The sequence below is a fragment of the Fukomys damarensis genome, unplaced genomic scaffold (genome assembly GCF_012274545.1).
Source record: "Fukomys damarensis isolate Sample0158 unplaced genomic scaffold, DMR_v1.0_HiC HiC_scaffold_6, whole genome shotgun sequence".
NCBI lineage: Eukaryota > Metazoa > Chordata > Mammalia > Rodentia > Bathyergidae > Fukomys > Fukomys damarensis.
The window spans coordinates 9,455,783-9,463,155 of NW_022900918.1; the positions used below are offsets into that span (position 1 = coordinate 9,455,783).

Sequence of the window (7,373 nt, forward strand, 5' to 3'; positions counted from 1 at the left end):
TCGAAATGGACACAGTTAATGGGTCCTTTTTAAAAGCAAATCTAACTATAGGCACATACACACTGAGACACAGTGCATCCATCAACTTTAACAAATGGTTTCTGATCTGCGTATTGACATGCAGGATAGTAGCAGAGCTCGGGATAATGGAGCAGCTTTATTCCTAGAGTGATGTTTTTAGCTGGGACTGCACTGATGTGTGCAAAGTTGTCTGAGAGAAAATAACAGATCAAAATGGTTGGATTTCTGGAGTTTGCAGTTTTTCTCTAAACAAATTAAATGGAATCTTCCCATCAGTCACTAAATCTCACTAATTCCAACTTTACAGAACTCTAAGTTATTCATCTAGATTATCGAATCTGTGGGTCGTTCGTAACATTCTTTTTAATTCTTTGTTAGTATCTACCTAACAACTGACACACTTCCGAATCAATCCCTTTCTGAGTATCCAGCAAGCTGAGTCAGAAAATAGTTACTTATGTAAACCTATGTTTAAACAGCTAATCTATCTAATTTAAAAGTTGCCCCACTCTCCAAAATAGTTTTAATTTTATGTTGTATGATTTGTGACACCGCATTTCTTCACTGGGGTGTGATTTACAGTCTTCATCTTGAATGTTTGATTTCAACCTTCCACACATTTATTTACACCCGTCACGAGGAGATATGTGGACTTCAGATATACTTAGAAAGGAATCACGGCATAAATTTTAAACTGCCAGTGTGGGGCCAAGGATTTAGCTCAGCGGTTCGGTGGCCTGCCTTGCAAGCACAAGGACCCAACTTCAACACCCAGTACAAAATAAATAAATACATACATACATACATACATACATACATACATACATAAATTGCCAGGTTTAAACCCTGGTCATGGTGTGCTGAAATAGAGCAGTAAGCTTTTTCTCTCTTTGGCTTTATAAAAATCAAACTGAAATCTTTAATAAAAGTAGCCGAGTGAGAATAATATTGCCAAGAACAACACTTGAAAAAGTAGAACAAATTTAAAGAAATAAAAATCTAATAAAGATTAAACTCAGCTCATTGAATATTGGGCCTGTCCTACTTCCAACTCCCAGGATACGTTCAGCTTTAGCTACTTCTTGAGCTTGTCCTCCCTCAGGCTAGGTGTTCATGTATTAGAACTGAAATAGCCTGGCAAGATTTTTCTTGCCCAGCCTGAAGCTAATATAAAACTCTTCCTGAGGAGGATATTTTTTAGGCTAAATGTTTTTCAAAACCTGCTGGGAGACAAGGGCAGGGTGCCTGGGATAAAGAGAAGTGTGTGAAACTACTTGAGGATAAAAGAAGAGAAACGCTGCAGGGAAAGGGTGGAACGGAACCGGGCTCTGCAGGCTGGAGGTAAAACAGGTTTGGTGAAGTTCCGTGCTGAGTTACAGTTTGTGATGGATTGATCCATAGCCCTCTATGACTTCACATTGAAGTCCTGAGCCCCAGTCTGTAAGAAGGTGACTGTATTTAAAGATAGGGTCTTTAAGGGAGTAATCACTTTAAAATGAGGCCATTAAAGTGGGCGCTAATCCATACTGCTGTCCTTTTGATAAAGAGAAATTTGGATTTAGAGATATTTACCAAGAGAATGTTATGTCTGCACCAAATGGTCATCTGTGACCATGAAACAGTTCTTTCCCTCACAGCCCTCACGAGGAATCAACCCTGTAACATTCAGTCCCTAATTTCTAGCCTCTAGAACCACAAAACTATGTATTCCTGTTCTTCAGGGCATTCACTTTGTGCTGTTTTGTCACGCTGCTCCAGCAAACTAATACAAGGTGAGATGTTAAACTCCATTCCCCTTCTGCAGCAAGATGTTCAGTAAGACTGACATTGTTCATCAATTCTTTCAGAGAAAATGAATTATTTCTGGTCAGAGTAAAGAGCTTTTGAATTCCAGATATTTGCAACTGTATGATTTTTTAAAAAGGATACACAATCTGAAAGATAACAACTGAGCTATTCTATATTCTCCTTTCTTCACATTGTATCACAACATTCCATAATGTTTTCCAGTCTTTCTTCTTCCTTTCCATGTCCTTGTCCCCTTCTCTAGCTTTCTATACTTGTGAAGCAAGGCATAGGGCCAGTGAGTTTCTAAATCCCAACTCTGCCATTTTAAGTTGCTTAAATTCCCTGAAGCATAGCATTGTGGTGCAGAAAACTGATAATTTTATTGAAAAGTAATTTTTAAAAGGATAGCAAAATGATCTAAAAAAAACAAAACAAAACACTACAAGGAGAAGAAACAAAATGTAGGATAAGCTTACATAGCAGGTGGCCAGGATTCCCTAAAAGATAAAAGACCTAACAAAGACCCGGAAGTTACTTCTTACTAAACACCAAATCTATAGGCACTTTCTTGGACTTTCCAGCCTCCAGAACTGTGAAAAGTAAATTTATGGATTGTTTGTTTATCGGTTGGTAGGCTTTTTAATGTTTTGATACTGGGGATGGAACAAGGGACTTTGTGCTTGCAAGGCAGGTGGAACCACTGAGCTAAATTCCCCAGCCCAGGATTTTTAAAACATGTTTTTACTAGTACTTATTAATTTTATAAAATATTAAGTTGCAATACTGCATTTTCGTACAAACATATAATAATGTTTATGTTACCCAATAAAAATATTTTTTATATTGCAGACTAAATGGACTAAAATATTGTGTGTGTAACTTGTTTGATCCTAATTTGAGCAAGCTAAATGTACGAAAATATTTCCAAAAAAATTGGGAAAATTTCAATTAAAATAATATTAGGTAATATTGCTCACATTTTTTTGTTTTCTTTGTGTAATATTTGTAATATATGTTTTGTTTTCCTAAATGTCCTTACATGTTACAGATTTACCAAAGTATTTATTTGAAATATCCGAGGTTTGCTTTAATATGCTGCAGGAAAAATAAATGAAGACATAGTAGTCACTGGATCAGGAAAACTAAATGATTAACTCAGATCAACTTGGAAGAGATTGCCTGATTAATGCTGCTAGAACATCCATGTCTTCCAAAATTATTGGAATAAATGGCGATTTCTTTTCTAACATGATAGTAGTTGCTGTACTTGCTGTTAAATAAACTGATTCAAGAGGCCAGCCTCACCACCCTGTCAACTCTTAATGTTCTGAAAGCCCATGGGCAAAATCAGACAGAAAGCTTGCTGATCAGTGGCTATGCATTCAACTGTGTGGTGAGATAGCAAGGTTAATGAAAATATTGATTGCCTTGACTTCAGCCTGCAGAAAACAAAAATGAAGCTTGGTTTACAGGTAGTTATTACAGACCCTGAGAAACTGGTCGAAATTAGAGAGAATCAGATATCACCAAGGAAAGAATTCAGAAGATCCTGGCAACTGATGCCGAAGTTATTCTAGCCACTGTAATTGATGACATGTGCGTGAAGCATTTCGTGGTGGCAGGTGCAATGGCAGAAGAGTCTTAAAAAGGGACCTTACACGCATTGCTAAAGCTTCTAGAGCAACTATCCTGTCAACCTTGTCCAATTTGGAAGGTGAAGAAACTTTTGAAGCTATAGTGTGAGGACAAGCCGAAGAGGTGGTACAGGAGAGAATTTGTGATGATGAACTGATTTTAATCAAAAATACTAAAGCCCATTCATCTGCATCGATTAACTTAAGTGAGGCCAATGATTTCACGTGTGATGAGATGGAGTGCGCTTTACATGATGCACTTTGTGTGGTGAAAAGAGTTTTGAAGTCCAAAGCTGTGGTTCTCAATGGGGGTGCCGCAGAAGCAGCCCTTTCCGTATACCTTGGAAACTACGCCACCAGCATGGGATCTCGGGAGCAAGAGTTTGCAAGATCTCTTCTTGTCATTCCTAACGCATTGGCAGTGAACACTAACCAAGACTCCACAGATCTGGTGGCAAAGTTAGTGCTTTTCATAATGAGGCTCAAGTTAACCCAGAACATAAAAATCTAAAATGGATTTGATCAATGGTAAACCAAGAGGCAACAAGAAAGCAGGAGTGTTTCAACCAACCATAGTTAAAGTAAAGAGCTTGAAATTTGCAACAGAAGTACAATTATTATTTTTTGAATTGATGATCGGATTAAATTATCCAGAAAGTAAAGATGATGAACATGGAGGTTGTGAAAATGCTGTTCATTCTGGAGCTCTTCATGACTGAGGTGATATAATTTATAAATTTACATGCAGTGTCTTGTATCTTGAGAGTTACAAATTAAAGTACAGCAAGCTGAAAATATGTTAAAAAGTATTTTAAACATAAATAATAGAAACCTGTTACAGGTAAGTTTTCTCCATTTTGATAAGCTTATTTATCAATCAGGAGTTAGCCTTTCACATTTCTATCAAATGAAGGGAAAATCATTTTTAGGAAAATAGGTTTTTGCTTAATAGCTAGTATTGCAACAGTTATGAATCACATATCTTAGGTAGAATCTAAATGAAAAATAAAGAAACAAAATATGACTTCATAAAAATAAAAGTATAAAGTCAATTAACTTGAACATATAAAAATAATAAAGTTTTAAGTAAAACCAAAACTTGTTTTTTTTAAAGATGAATTAATTACATAAATCTATCTGGTAAGGGCAAAAAATATACAATTTAAAACATATTAATAATTGAAATATAATCACTGAGGAAAAATAGTTTAAGAAGTATAATCAGAAAGTTTAGAAAATTTTGTTATATGAATTTTTATGAAAATAAATTACCAAAATTGATTCAAAGTGCCAGCCTGCCTAAAACAATGGAATATAAGAAGTCAGAATCAAAAAGCTGTCCTTCAAAATGACATTGAACTTCTACTTATTTAACATAGACATTCTACTGATTATCTCTTCAAAGAAAAAAATATTCCTATTTTGTGTTTTAAGAAATAGTTTTAAAAACATTAAAAATTACATAAAATATCACAATTTTTTTTACAATGCTAGCATTACTGAATAAAGCAAATCTCAAGAAAAGAAAATCAGTGAGTAAACTCATCTAGGAATATAAATGCAAAAATTATTTTATTAAAAAAAATAATAAAATTTTCAATATTTTAAAATATTAGCACATCATGACCTAGTAGGGATTATTTCAAGAATGCAAAGATAGTTTGAACTTCAACAGTCTAGCAATGGGATTCCTTATTTTAATGTGACAATAGATAAAAATCATGTGTTCATGTAAATGGATGCTCAAAAAGGATTTAATAAAAATTCTTCAAAATATTTAAAATAAACTCTGAATTAAATAGGACAAAATCTTCTCACCATAATATAAAAATCTATTGCAAACCAACATGTATGTATCTACTAAATAAAAGGGAATAGAGTTATCTACCAATCCTAAATACGAAAGTTCCTGCTAATATCATTATAGAAGTATGAACAGTAATGATGTTTAATAGAAGGGAATACTAATATTAGCTATGAGGGAGAAAATCTCTCACTATAATTGTCTATATACACAAGACAAAAGAAAATAAATAAAATTTCACTACAATTATTAAGGAAGTTCAAAAATCATACCAATATCAGAATTAGAACACAAGAATTTCTTTCTTTCTTAAGTAATAAAAACCAGCCAGCATGTGAAAGTGGAAAATGATCCAAAATATAAATTCACCAAAATATAAATACCTAAGGGAAAATATTCATAACACAAGGTGTATTTATAAAGAAAATGGCAAAACTTTACCAAAGAACACAAAAGAAGACATGAATAAATTGGATCTGGATTAAAAAGTTTGAATATAGTAAAAACATCATGTATAATTGAACATAATAGTTAAATGTATAGGCTTTGGACTAGAGGTATTGGGCAAATTAGCCTCTCTGAGCTTGTTTATTCAATTCTAGAGTCATATGGAATATCTTTTTAATAGCATTGAGGAGGATATTTAATGCAATAGTGCTCCTAAAGCCTTTGAACTGTCTGCACTCTAGTTAGCATTAAAACTGATAGCTATATTCAATAATTATTTCACTCAATCAGGGATCATAAACATTTTCTGTAAGGGGTTAAGGAGTAAACTTTTTAGGCTCTGTGGAATATATAATTTCTTTATCATATTATTTCTTATTTGTTGATTGCTCATAACCCATTAAAAGAATAAAAAAATCATTATTTACTTGGATTTATAAAAAAAAAAATAGATCATGGACCAGTCTTGACCTTTGGGCTGTTTGTTAGTTCATGTTCTAAACAAATGAAAGAAATTTAATCTTACTAATAATTAGAGAAATGTGAATTAAAGCAAGTTACCAGATGGGAAGGTTTAAAAAAATAGTGTTAATGAGAATATGAAGAAATGGTCATTCCAAATACTGCTGGTGAATTTATGACTGCTGGTCCAGTTGGTACATCAAGAAGCTCAAAGCATGCTTTTTATTTCACTCAAAAATTATATCTGTAGGGCCGGGGATTTAGCTCAGCGGTTCGGTGGCCTACCTTGCAAGAGCAAGGACCCGAGTTCAATCCCCGGTACCAAAAAAAAAAAATCTGTAGAAATACTACCTAAAAACATAACTGAAAATATTCTTATATATTTGAATGATTATATCTATGATGTGGATATCAGTAGTGTCAAAAACTCCACAGTTACTTAATCAGAGAATTGGTTAAATAAATTATAATGTCTCTATACAATGGAATAGTGTGTTAATATTAAAAAAAGGGGAAAAGAAAAAAATGTGAGATAATGAAAAGATGGAAATAAAGTGGTTGTAGATGGGGAGGGGAGGAGGGGGTGAAGGGAGGGCAGGGACAAGGGGAAAAAATGAGAACCAAGACCTGTCATGTAAAGTTACAAGATCCCAACAATGAAATGTAACTGTACTGTATACCTAAAATGTACCAATAAACTCAAAGCTGAAAAAAAAAATAAGAAAACACTTAAACAAAATGCAAACCTAGACTCCCAGCTCACCAAAGGCAAAATCAAAAGGCAACACGGTGGAATAATCAGAAAATCAACCATATGAACACCCTGAACTGGTAACAAGGGATGTATCTTCAGCAGATTCAACAGAAGTAAAAATCTAACCACGAAGCCGGATAGTAAGTCTATCTGGAACATATTCATTTTTAAAGCTGCTACTCTTTAAAAATTTTAATATGGTAATTCAAAGGAACTTTTTATAGTTCGTTTTGTCTAATTTTTCAGATTTTCATAATTTTTGAAGACTCATTATCCATCTGAAGCTAGTGAAAACCCTTTGAATTCATGGAAATCATTATCCATTTCTGAAAAAGAACTTTAGTTTTCCAACTTCTTTATATACAATGCATACTCAGAACTTTGGGGTTCGGTGAGATGTTATTAAAATTGGAAAACTGTAAAGTAAGCAAAATTTATCACTTTTTTTTTTTTTTTTTTTTGT

The 7,373-nt window shown here is 33.6% G+C and overlaps 1 pseudogene; it reads left to right on the forward strand.

Annotated features, from left to right (window-relative positions):
• The first annotated feature begins 2,952 nt into the window (after positions 1-2,952).
• Positions 2,953-4,162, forward strand: LOC104861018 (annotated as a pseudogene).
• Positions 4,163-7,373: the final 3,211 nt, after the last annotated feature.